Genomic DNA, 13,508 nt, shown 5'->3' with positions numbered 1-13,508 from the left:
GTGGTTTACTAGGATACATTACCTTGAATAAAGCCCAATATTTAAAATGTACCTGGACCCCAATTTCCTCCAAAGTACTTGGCAAAATACCACATACACAGCTGGCCATAGTAAAACTTTAACTTATTTATGGCAGGAGAAATTAGGCTTTAAAAGGTCTAACTATTAAATTATGTATGTATTCTTTCTTAAGCAGACTGGTCATTAAATGAGAAAATGTCAGAATTTTCATACAGGCAGTTTTGTCACGCAAAGTCTGCTACAAGCAGTAAATTAAACAAATTGAGATTTTTTAGCAGTAAAATGGAAGGCATGAAACTCTTTCTTAGAGCATGTTAATTACCCCTACCTTGACTACCTCTATCCACTTTTACGACAAAGCATTTAGCAGACACTAAGAATATAGATGGTACAAAGCTGGCTTTATGATAACTGCAGAATTCCACAATAGCATTTATAAGTTATTTTCTACAACCTAGATGTTTGTTTTTTTTAACTAAAAAAATCAATAAAATTCAAGAACCAAAGGCTTACTATCTATGGTTATCAAAATACATCTTAAGGACTTTCAATATTAAAAGCATATTACATAAATTTTAGTAATAGCATCTCTGCAAACTTCTAATTTTTTAATGCTTTTATTGTTGTTCAATTAGAGTTTTCCCCATTTTCTCCCCACTAATTTCCCCTGCCCTGCCCATAACCCATCATCCACATTCAATCCTCCCCCACAGTTGTCCTTGTCCATGGGTCCTTTGAACTTATTCCTTGAATTCACCCTCCCCTTTCATGCCCCTATATGGTCCTTCCATGTACCCTCTGGTCAATGTCAGTTTGTTCCTTATTTCCATATCTCTGGTTCTATTTTCTTCACATATTTGTTTTCTTGATTAGGTTCCACTTATAGGTAAGATCACATGCTATTTGACTTTCACTGTCTGGCTTACTTAACTTAGCATAATGCTCTCCAGATCCATTCATGTTGTCACGAGGGGGAGGAGTTCCTTCTATTTTTCTGCTTCATAGTATTCCATTATGTAAATGTACCATAGTTTTTAATCATCTCATCTACTGAAGTGCACTTAGGCTGTTTCCAGTTCTTGGCTATTTTAAATAACACTGCTATGAATATTTAGGTGCATAGGTTCTTTTGAATTGGTGTTTCAAGATTCTTAGGGTATAATCGCAGCACTGGAATTGTCATATCAAAAGGCAACTGTTCCATTTTTAGTTTTTTTCAGGAAATTCCATAATTTTCCACAGTGGCTACACCAGCCTGCATTCCCACAAATGCTGCTCTAGGGTTCCCTTTTCTCCACAACCTCGCCAGCACTTGTTTGTTGCTTTGTTTATGATGGCCATTTTTACCAATGTGAAGTGGTATCTCATTGTGGTTTTAATGTGCATATCTCTGATGGCTAGTGATGCTGAGCATCTTTTCATAAGGGCCCTCTGTATGTCCTCCTTGGAGAAGTGTCTGTTCCAAATATAAGGAACCGATCCACCTGGCATGGCAAATGTAACCCAGACCTACTGGAAAACCGACAAGCTTTGTGGCAGTCTTAACTAAAAACAAGGTGGGAAATACAAGGAACCGATCCACATGGCATGGTGAATGTAGCCCAGCCCTATCAGAAAACCCAAAGTTACAAGTTGGCACAGAGGAGCCAAACCAACGAATAAGCTTTCTAGTGGAAAAAACAGGCCTGCATTATACCTAGGCTGCTTTGATACTTGCTCTAGCTAAAACTCCCTCACCCTGAGTTTGAAGCAGCAAATTTTTACTACATATCTTTAAAGTAACTTCCAAAAGTCTGTGCTAATTCGTACAAGGACTGAGTGTAACCACACCAAAACTTATCATTCTCTTGCATTTGCAACATTTTTTCCTTGTTACTCTGTAAGAAGTAATCAGTAACATCCTTTCCTTTGTAATCTGTGAAAAGTAATCAACTAAAGCCACCCTGATCATAATGAATGAGAAACTCCTTTGATTTATGTCATTAGAAAGCCAATAAAAGACTCCCCAGGCAAGGGTGGAGGTATGCTCTGAGAATGGTCGTGTCATCCATTTTTCTTCACAGGATTTCTGTAGTCCATGTGAATTTGTTCACTGCATCCACAACATACAGATGCCATTGGAAGGAGCCCACATCATGCAGGTCCTTTGCCAGGTTTTTAATTGGACTGTCTTCCTCATGCAGAGTTACGTGAGTTATTTAAATGTTTTAGAGATAAAACCCTTTTCCAAGGTATCAGTGGCAAATGTACTTTCCCATACGGTCAGTTCCCTTTTCATTTTGATGATGTCTTTTTTAACCATGCAGAAGATTTTTAATTTGATAGCAGTCCCATTTGTTCTTTCCTTTATATCCCTTGCTCTAGGAAACATTGGTGAAAATATGGCTGTGTACACTATCTGCTATTTTCTTGCCTATGTTCTCCTCTAGGACTTTTATGGTTTGTGACTTGTAAGTCTTTTTATCCACCTTGAATTTATTTTTGTGTATGGTGTAAGTTGGTGGTGAAGTTTCATTATTTTGCATGTAGCTATCCAGATCTCCCAACATTTGTTTAAAAGGTTATTTTTTTAAATATATTTTATTGATTATGCCATTACATTTGTTCTATTTCCCCCTTCATTCCCCTCCACCCTGCACCCCCTTACCCCCACCATTCCCCCCTTTAGTTATGACCACGTGTCTCAAGTTCTTTAGATTCTATATTTCCCATAATATTCTTGCCCTCCCCCCTATCTATTTTCTACCTACTGTCTATGCTACTTATTTTCTGTACCTTCTCTCCCCTTTTCCTTCTCCCTCTCCCCTGTTGCTAACCCTCCATGTGATCTCCATTTCTGCGGTTCACTCCTGATCTAGCTGTCCTCTTAGTTTGCTTTTGTTTTAGGTGTGGTTCTTAATAACTGTGAGTTTGCTGTCCTTTCACTGTTCATCTTTTTTATCTTCTTTTTCTTAGGTAAGTCCCTTTAACATTTCATATAATAAGGGCTTGGTGATGATGAACTCCTTGAATTTGATCTTATCTGAGAAGCACTTTATCTGCCCTTCCATTCTAAATGAAAGTTTTGCTGGATAGAGCAATCTTGGTTGTAGGTCTTTGGATTTCATGACTTGGAATACTTCTTTCCAGCCCTTTCTGTCCTGTAAGGTCTCTTTTGAGAAATCAGCTGACAGTCTGATGGGAACTCCTTTGTAGGTGACTGTCCCCTTATCTCTTGCTGCTTCTAGGATTCTCTCCTTCATTTTAATCTTGGCTAATGTAACGATGATGTGCCTTGGTGTGGTCCTTCTTGGGTCCAACTTCTTTGGGACTCTCTGAGCTTCCTGGATTTCCTAGAAGTCTGTTTCCTTTGGCAAATTGGGGAAGTTCTCCTTTATTATTTGTTCAAAAGTTTTTCACTCATGGCTGTTCCTCTTCCCCTTCTGTACCTCTATAATTTGGATGTTAGAACATTTAAAGATGTCCTGAAGGTTCCTGAGCCTCTCATTTTTTTGAATTCTTGTTTCTTCATATTTTTCTGTTTGGTCATTTTTTTCCTCCTTCTGGTCCACTTCTTTGAGTCCCAGTTTCCTTTCCATTACTATTGGTTTCCTGTGCATTTCCATTCATTTCAATTAGTTTAGCCTTCATAGGTTCCTCTACTTTGTGACTAAAATCAACCAGTTCTGTGAACATCCTGATGACCAGTGTTTTGAATCGTGCATCTGAAAGTTTGGCTATTTCTTCATCACTTAGATTTATGGGCTCTGGGGCTCTGAGTTGTTCTTGAGCCATGTTTTGATCTATTCATGCCTGTTATGTATGAGGAGCGAAGTCTTAATTATTCATCAGGGCGGGGCTACCCAGCTCACTGGTCTGTGATGTTCTATGTGGGGGCATGGTCAGAGAGGGACAATGGCAGTTCCCTCTGCTGCTTCCTGCTGCTGGGGCCTGCAAGATCCGTCTTACTGCTCGCAGCTTCACCAGTTTATCTGCGTGCGAATGTGTGACCATGGTCAGCCCTCACTGGGTCCACCCGCTTCTCCACACCTGGGATCCACCCATGGCTGCTGGCGCACCTGGGTCGCGCTCCTGGGTAGATCTGGTGGATCTTTTCCTGCCCAACCCTGCTCTGCTGCTGGCTCTGCCCCTCTTACTAGCTTGGCTGAAGGGTGCATTGTTGTTAGACTTCCGTGTAGTTCACTTTTCTGTGGTTTGGCTGCGTTTTTATTGCTAAAACTTTGTTGTTTTTAAACTTGGTTGTGCAAGAAGGCACAGTGCTTCCACCTCCACCTCCACCTTGGCGTTAGTCCTTGAACCATGTTTTGATCTGTTCGTGCCTGTTAGGTATGAAGAGCGGAGCCTTAGGTGTTCACCAGGGCGGGGCCACCCAGGTTCCTGGTTTGTGACGCTGTATGTGGGGGCAGGGTCAGAGAGGGACAATGGTGGTCCCCTCTGCGGCTTCCCACCACTGGGGCCTGCTCGGTCTGTCTCACCGCTCGCTCCTCCACAGGTCTATCTGCACACAAATGTGTGACCACGGTCACCCCTCAGTGGGTCCGCTGCCTTGCACCCTCAGTGGAGACCCACTGCCACTCCACACCCGGGATCCGCCCACTGCCTGCCCACCTGGGTTGCAAGCCCGGATCAGTGTGGTGGACCTCTCCTGTCCGACCTCACTCCGCTGCTGGCTCTGCCCCTCTTACCAGTTTGGCTGACGGGTACGTTGTTGTCAGACTTCCGCACAGTTCAATTTTCTGTGGTTTGGCTGTGTTTTTGTTGCTAAAACTGTTGTTTTTAAACTTGGTTGCGCGAGAAGGCACAGTATTTCCACCTATGCCTCCATCTTGGCGGAAGTCCACCTAAAAGGCTATTTTTAATCCATTTCATACTTCTGCCCCCTATGTCAGGTATTAATTGACCATACAGACAGGGGTTGATCTCTAGGCTCTCTATTCTGTTCCGATGAACTATATGTATATCCTTATGCCAGTGCCAGGCTGTTTTGACTACAGTGGCCTTGTAATACAGCTTGATGGCACATATTGTGATCTCTCATTCTTTACTCTTCTTCCTCAAAATTGCTGATGCTCTTCAGGGTTTTTATGGTTACACATAAATTTTTGGAATATTTATTTTGTACCTGTGAAATCTATCATTGGCATTTTAATAATTATTGCACTGAACTATAAATTGCTTTCGGTAGTATGGACATTTTGATGTTATTTCTTCCAATCCATGAACACAGCACATACTACGATTTGTGTCTTCCTTAATTTATTCAGTGTTGTGTAGTTTCGTGAGTACAGGTCTTTTACTGCCTTGGTTACATTTATGCCTAGGTGTTTTATTTTTCTTGTTGCTATATCAAATAAAATTTTTTCTTAATTTATCTCTGATATTTCATTGTTGGTGTATAAAAATGCCTTCAATTTCTGAATAGTGACTGTATCCTATTTTGCCGAATTTACTAAATTGAGTAGTCTTTTGGTGGAGTCTATAGGGTTTTCTATGTACACTATTATTTCACTTGCATACAATGACAGTTTAACTTCATTTTCAATTTGGATGCCTTTTATTTCTTTTTCTTACAAAATCACTATGGGCTATAACTTTCAATGCTACGTTTAATAGAAGGGGTTAAAGTGGACACCCTTATCTTGTTCCTGATCTTAGTGGGAAAGCCTTTATATTTTGCCCATTGAGTATGATGTTGGCTGTAGGTTTCTCGTATATGGCCCTTATTATGTTGAGGTATGCTCTCCCTTACTCCCACTTTACTGAGTGTTATTATCATAAACAGGTGCTGCGCATTATGAAATGCTTTTGCAGCATCTATTAATAAGATGTGGTTTTTGTCTTTCCTTTTATGTAATATATTTTATTTATTGATTTGCAAATTTGTTACCATCCTTGCATCCCTGAGATGAATCCCACTTGATCATGGTGTATGATCTTTTTTATGTATTGCTGGATGTGGTTTGCTAATATTTTGCTGAGAATTTAAGCACCTATGTTCATCAGTGATACTGGCCTATAGTCCTCTTTCCTTGTTGTATCTTTATCTTCTTTTGGAATTACGGTGATAATGGCTTCATAAAAGAAGTTTAGGAGTCGTTCCTCTTCTTGGATTTTTGGGAATAGTTGGAGAAGGATAGCAATTAGCTCTTCCTTAAAATGTTTTGTAAAATTCTCCAGTGAAGCCATCTGGTCCAGGGCTTTTGTGTGACGGAGTTTTTTGATTGCTGCTTCAATTTCACCAGTTCTTATCAGTCTGTTCATGCTTTCTGCTTCTTCTTCATTCACTTTTGGAAGATTTTATGTTCCTGTAAGTATGTCCATTTTGATCCAGGTTGTGAAATTTCTCGACATACATTTTTTGATACTAATTTCTTACAATATTTTGTATTTCAGTTGTAAATTCTCTTCATTTCTTTCTGATTTATTTGGTTCCTTCTCATTTTTTTCTTTAGGAGTCTGGTTATAGGGTTGTTGATTTACTTTATATTTTCAGAGAAGCAGCTCCTGAATTTATTGATCCTTTGCTTTGCTCTTTTATTCTCTATGTCGTTTAATTCTACTGTGACCGTAATAATTTCATTCCATCTACTTAGGGTTTTGTTTGTTACTACTCCCCAGTTACTGACGGTACATGTAGAATTAGGTTGTTTACTTGAATTTTTTGTCTTTTCTAGGTAGGACTGTATTGGTATGAACTTCCTCCTCAGGACTCTCTTTGCTGTGTCCCATAGGTTTTGGACTGCTGTGTGTTCATTTTCATTTGTCTCCAGGCCCTTTCTGATTTCATCCTTGATCTTATTGCTAATCCATTCATTATTTACTAACATGTTATTCAGTCTCCATGAATATTACTGTTTTTAAGTTTTCTCCTTTAAGTTGGTTTTTAGATTCAAGCCCTTGTCATCCAAGAAAATGGCTGACATTATTTTGATCATCTTTAATTTGTTAAGAATTGTTTTGTATCCTATCATGTGTTCTATCGTTGAACATGTTCCACATGCATTTGAAAAGAATGTTTTGCTTGTTTGGGTTAAAAGTTCAGTATACATCAATTAAGTCTATTTGAGCTAGCGTGTCATTCAGTTCCACAATATCCTTGTTGATTCTTTGTTTGGAAGATCTATCCATTGTTGACAGTGGGATGTAATAATCCCCTACTATAAGTATGTTATTGTCTATATTTTTCTTGAAGTCCTGCAAAATTTTCCTTATCTAGCCCTGGATGGTGTGGCTGAGTGGACTGAGTGCCAGACTCAGAATCAGAGGGTCCTCACTTCGATTCCCAGTCCAGGTACCTGCTGGGTTGTGGGCTAGGCCTCCTGTAGTGGGCACACAAAAGACAACCATACATTGATGTTCCTTCCCTCTCTCCCTCCGTTTTCTCTCTCTAAAAATAAATTAAAAATTTTAAGAAGTTTTTCCTTATGTATTTGGGGGCTCCCATGTTAGCTGCATATATGTTTACAATGTTTCTGTCTTCCTTGTGGATTCTTCCCTTAATAATTATGAACTGTCCTTCTGTCTCTTTTTAAGTCCTTTGTATTGAAGTCTATTTTGTCTCATATTAAGTAATGGTACCCCAGCTTTTTCTTCCTCTCCATTTGCTTAGAATATTTTTTTCAAACCCTTCCCTTTCTATCTGTGTAGTTCTTTTGTTACAAAATGGGTCTCTTGTAGGCAGCATATGTGCAGGTCATGTTTTCTTATCCATTCAACTACCCTATATCTTTTTACTGGAGCTTTGAATTCACTTACACTTAAGGTTATTATTGAGAGGTACTTATTCATTGTCATTTTTCCCCTTTGTACCTGTGTTCCTCTCTCTCTGTTATTCTCCGTCTTCTTAAAGCAGTCCCTTTAGCATGTTTTGCAATGCTGGTTTGGTGGAACTATATTCTGTTAGCCTTCTTATGTCTGGGAAACTCTTTATTCCACCCTCCATTTTAAATGGGAGCATTGCTGGGTAGAGTAATCTTGGTTGCAGGCATCTGCTTTTCACTACTTGGGAGTATTACTTGCCATTCCCTTCCAGCTTGTAGTGTTTTGTTCAGAGGTCACCTGCTAACTGTATCAGAGCATCCTTTTATGTCACTTCCTGTTTCTCCCTTGCTGCCTTTTAGATTCTCCCTTTGTCTTTGAGTTTTGCCATTTTACTTATGATGTGTCTAAGAGTAGGCCTCTTTGGGTTCCCCTTGACTGGGACCCTCTGTGTTTCCTGGACTTGTATGGCTTTTTTCTCTCATCAAATTAGGCAAGTTTTCCATCATTACTTTTTTCATACAAATTTTCTATCCCTTGTTCCTCTTCCTCTCTTTCTAGTATCCCTATTACATGGGTATTATTATGTCTCATGTTGTCCTGCAGTTCCCCTAACCCTTCTTCATTCTTTTTGAGTTTTTTTTTTTCTTCTCTTGCTCTTTCAGGGAATTTTTTTCTAACTTGTCTTCTAGCTTGCTGATTCGATCCTCTATTTAATCTAGCCTACTTTTTTTTCCCTTCTACTGTGTTTTAAATTCAGATATTATTTTCTTCATTTCCTCCTGGCTCTTATTGATAGTTTTTATGTCCTTTTTCATGCTCATGTACTTCGCAATACGTTTCTCGTAGTGTCTTTGTAATTCTTTGTAATTCCCACTGAGCTCAATTTCAACTCAATGCCTGAAAGTTTACTAGCCTCTATTTCATTTTACACTCTTTCTGAGGATTCCTCCTTTGCTTTGCGTCTGGGGTTGTTTCTTTGTCTTCTCATTATTTTTGAGACTCTTTTTGTTTGCTTCTTTTGTTTGCTTCTGCTTCTTAAATTGATCTGACTCTCTGAGTTTGTGGCATGAAATTCTGTGGTAGGAGACCTGTGGGATTTAGTGATACAATCTCCTTGATCTCCTGAACTTGGAGCTCTTGGAATGCCCTTTATGTTGTTTATACTGTTTACACTGGCTCTCTGAATATACTTGGGTTTTGACTGATGTTGGATAATTTTTGGTGGGTTCTTCCCTCTAGCTGTGTGACTGAGGGTCACTGTACCCACCAGATCTTGTATGTTGTGTAGGTGCTGTGAGAACAAACCCACGAAGCCCAGGAAACAAATCCAAAGCTATAAAAATAACTCTAACCTGCAGTCCCACTATCAACAGCATATGAACCAGTATTAATAAGAGTGTAATATGATTAAGACTATTATGAGAAGGACAGCTATTTGAAATGACCTACTGAAAAAGAAATGATTTTGAGATGTTAGAGGGAACAATACTAGTAAGATTAGTGACTCAGAGAGATGTAAAGAAAAAAAGAAAAATTTATATCAGAAAAAAGGGAATAAAGGAGGAGTGGAGTATGAGAAAGAAAGCATGCTGTATTAATTTTAAACAAAAATTAAAATAAAATAAAGTGAGAATAGGGAGAAAATGTAAATAATAAAAATTGGGGACCAGCCCTGGCTGGTGTGGCTCAGTGGATTGAGCACGAGCCTGTGAAGCAAAGGGTTGCTGGTTCAATTCCTAGTCAGGGCACATGCCTGGGTTGCAGGCCAGGTCCCCAGTAGGGGACACATAAGAGGCACCCAAGACACTGATGTTTCTCTCCCACGCTCTCTCCTTCCCTTTCCCTCTATCCAAAAATAAATAAATAAAATATTTTTTAAAAAATAGAGACCAAATTGGAGAAAAAGATCCACCACAGCATATCAACAACAAATGAGCTAAAACTAATATGGGGGGATGGGAATAAGAGGGGAAAAAAAAAAGAAAGAAGAGCTTAAGAGATGCCTGGAAGAAAAGGAAATGATTTTGAGATTATAGAGAGGGACTAACAAGAGTGAGGAATGAAAACCAGGCTAAGATAGGAAAAAAGTAAAATCTGAGATGAAAAAATGAATGGACTGGATAAAGACAAAATGGAGTAAGACAGAGAAACAGTAGATTTTCAGATTTGAAATACAAAAACAATGAAGATCTAGAGATAAAATAAAAACTGCAATAATTACTACCGTATCCAAAACCAGCAAGCAAAGATTTCTATAGTTGGAGAGAGAATGCTAGCATTTTAAGAGTAGGAAGAAGAATGTGGGATGACCACTTATAATAAAATTGGTTTTGAGAGGGTGTACAGGGGAGAAAGTAAGACTGCAGAATGGAAACAAGGTGTAGCAAGACAGAAAGCAAAATTTAAAACTAAAGAGGAAAGAAGGTAAAATGAAGTAAGAAAAGGGAGGAGCAATATTAGAATTAAACTTTCATATAAAATCTAGTGACTTAATATGCACAAACTTATAGACACAAAAATGTATGTTAAAAAACTAAGAGGAAAAAATATCACAAATAATGGAGAAGACCATGGTGGATTTCCTCTCTATAGCATCTTGGGTCCACCTCTGGTGATGTCAAATTGTGATCCCATCTGTCCTTAGGCAGCCTATCGAGACTACCAGGGTCTACTGTCTGTGGCTGACTCCTTCAGTTGTTAATCTAGTCACTCTGTACTCAGCAGTCAGGTTTAAGTACCACAGGGTAGGGCGAAGTCACTCTTGGTGGTGGGGCTGTTGCTTCCCTTCAGGTTGATGCCACTCAGAAGGGAGCAGTCTGCCTGAGAAAGATAGCCTTCAGTGAAGGGGTGACTTGGCACCAGAATCCTGGCAGGAGCTCTCTCAGTTCCCTCCCCAAAACTTCCACCCCCTGTCTCTCCACAAGTGTCTCTAGTCCACTCTGATGCATATGAAAATTTATGCAATGTCTCTTTAAATGGCTCTTTGAATCTCCAGCCATCTGTTTCTGGCAGAGAGCAACTCTGCCATTTTTCACAGCTGGATGCTATCTGTGTACATTTTGGGCTCTGGTGCTGTAGGCTAGGAATCCCAGCTTGCGGTTTAGACACCACACTTCTCAGGGGGGATCCCCCCAGCCGCTTAGATATGCTTCCAGAACTTCAGCTGCTTCCTATGGGCATCTAACCAGCCCTCTTACGTCCTCTCCATACTCCCTACCAGTCATGTTGTGTTTAAGCTATTTCTTTTGTCTGTGGTTATAAGGCTTTTCTCTTGCTATTGTTCAGTTGTTTATTCCCGATGATTTCTCCACAATTTAGTTGCAATTCCAGATTGGTCCTGGGAGGAGGTGAGTGTAACTTCTACTCACTCCTCTGTCACCTTGGATCCACAGCCCCATCTCTGCAAACTTTTATCTACAAACACCACTAAATAATATCAACACAAATGCTAAAATATTAAGTTTATGAGAAATTTAACTACATATAAATAAATATATCTAAGTTCAAATAAAAATCCTTTATATACCACCACTTCTGAACCCTACCTATGATATACTAACTGATCAATCTCAGGCCAACTGCTAGAAAAATTACTTCCCTAAATTTCCCTTCTTTCCTCCTATTAAGCAGTATTTACCTGAGGAAGGCCTTGGTGCAAAGGCAGTGAGAACAACCTCTTCCATTACACACACGAAAAAGAGAAATGTAAAACGGTATGAACAGCATGCATACTATAGCCCTACAGCAATTAAAACAGTATGGCATTGGCATAAGGACAGACATATAAACCAAGGGAATGGAGGCCAGAAATACATAGTCAAGAGATTTTCAATGAGGGTGAAAAGACCATTCAATGGGAAAAGAACACTTTTTTCAATAAAAGGTGTTGAGAAAAATAGGATATCAAATGCAAATGAATGACTGGACCCTAATCTTAGGCCATATACAAAAATTAACTCAAAATAAATCAAAGACCTAAATATAGGAGTTAAAATTATAATAGTCTTTAAAAAATTGTGAGGAAAATGTTCATGACATTGTATTGGACAATGATTTCTTGGATATGATACCAAAAAACAGGAAACAAAAAAAAGATGAACTGGACTTCATGAAAATTTCAAAATTTTGTGTATCAAAGGACACTATCAAGAATGTGAAAAAGCAACTCACAGATTGGAAGAAGATATTTATAAATCATATATCTAATAAGGGATTAATACCTAAATTATACAAAGAACTCATACAACTCAGCAACAACAACAACAAAAAACCCAGTTTAAAAAATGGGCAAAGGGCTTGAGTAGACATTTCCACTAAACAAGTAAAAGGGTTCTGGTAACAAGTCCAACTGGGAGTGAGGGGGAAGGGTCCTCCTACAGTGTAGGGTCTATACCAATAAACAATTCTCAGAAACCAAGAGGTCTGAGGAGAATTCAACTAAATCCTAACACTATCTACCCAGAGACAGTGTCAGATACCACAGCTCAGTACTACAAAACTGCTCCCACTGACCCATGACGACTTCAGAAGCCAGGGCTTTAGACTGGTTGACTATAAATCAGAGGTTCCCATGAGCTGCTCCTTGGGAGAAATTAATTTCTAAAGCAGCTCACAGAACTCAATGAACCATTTTACTTACCACATTACTAATTTATTATAAAAGAACAGAACTCAGGAACAGCCAGATAGAAGAGATGAAAAGAATGGGGAAAGGACATGGCACTTCCATGCCCTCTTCAGGAATGTCACCCTTTCCAAATCTGTACATCAACCCAGAAGGTCTCCAAATCCTATCCTTTTGGGTATTTATGAAGCCTTACTTACATAGACATGATCGACTAACTCATTTGCCCCTCTTTCTTCCCTGGAGGTTGAGGGGTGGGACTGAGAGTTTCAAGCTTCTAACGGCATGGTTAATACACTGGCAACCAGCACTCATTCTTAGGTGCTTTTCAAAAGTTACATCATTAACATAACAACAGACACTTTTATCACTCTCAACACTTAAAAAGTTTCAAGAGTTTTGGGAGCCATGATTCTGGAACCATGAATGAAACCTAAATATATTAAGAGAAATATATTTTGGTCATCTGAATAATCAAATACATGTCTTATAAATCACAGTATCACAAGAGGATATATGAATGATCGTTAGCACAAAAAGATGTTCAACATCATTAAACACTAGGGAAATGCAAATCAAAACCACTAGAGGATACCACTTCACAAGCACTGGCAAGGAAGTAGAGAAACTAGAACCCTCATGCATTGTTCATGGAAATGTAAAATGATTGTAGCCACCATGTAAACAGTTTAGCAGTTTCTCAAAAAGTTAAACATAAAACTACCATATGACCCAGTCAGTCTACTCCTAGGTATATATCCAAAAGATTTAAATGCAAGGTATCAAATAGCTATCTATATACAGCTATCTACATACTGATTTTCACAGTAGCACTATTTGCAACAGCTTAAGGTGGAAACAACCCAGATATCCATCCATAAATGAATGAATAAACAAAATGTTACATACATACACAATGGAGAAGCAAAATGTGGCATATATACACAACACAGATGAACCTTAAAAACATTTTGCTTAGTGAAACAAGCCAGATACAGAAGGACAAATACTATATGGTTCCACTTATGTGAGGTATCTAAAGGAGTCAAATTCAGAGACAGCAGAATAGAGGTTACCAGGAGTTGAAGGAAAGGAAAGAAAA

At 38.9% G+C, this 13,508-nt stretch overlaps 1 protein-coding gene across 3 annotated transcripts in view; it reads right to left on the bottom strand.

Moving 5' to 3' along the window:
* SEH1L (SEH1 like nucleoporin) overlaps positions 1-13,508 on the bottom strand; it is a 72,667-nt gene that overhangs the window by 18,576 nt on the left and 40,583 nt on the right. The window lies entirely within an intron of this gene.

This window comes from Artibeus jamaicensis, unplaced genomic scaffold (assembly GCF_021234435.1).
Source record: "Artibeus jamaicensis isolate MK-2021 breed Jamaican fruit bat unplaced genomic scaffold, CSHL_Jam_final contig_511, whole genome shotgun sequence".
Taxonomy (NCBI): domain Eukaryota; kingdom Metazoa; phylum Chordata; class Mammalia; order Chiroptera; family Phyllostomidae; genus Artibeus; species Artibeus jamaicensis.
This window is presented reverse-complemented; position numbering and strand designations above follow the sequence as displayed.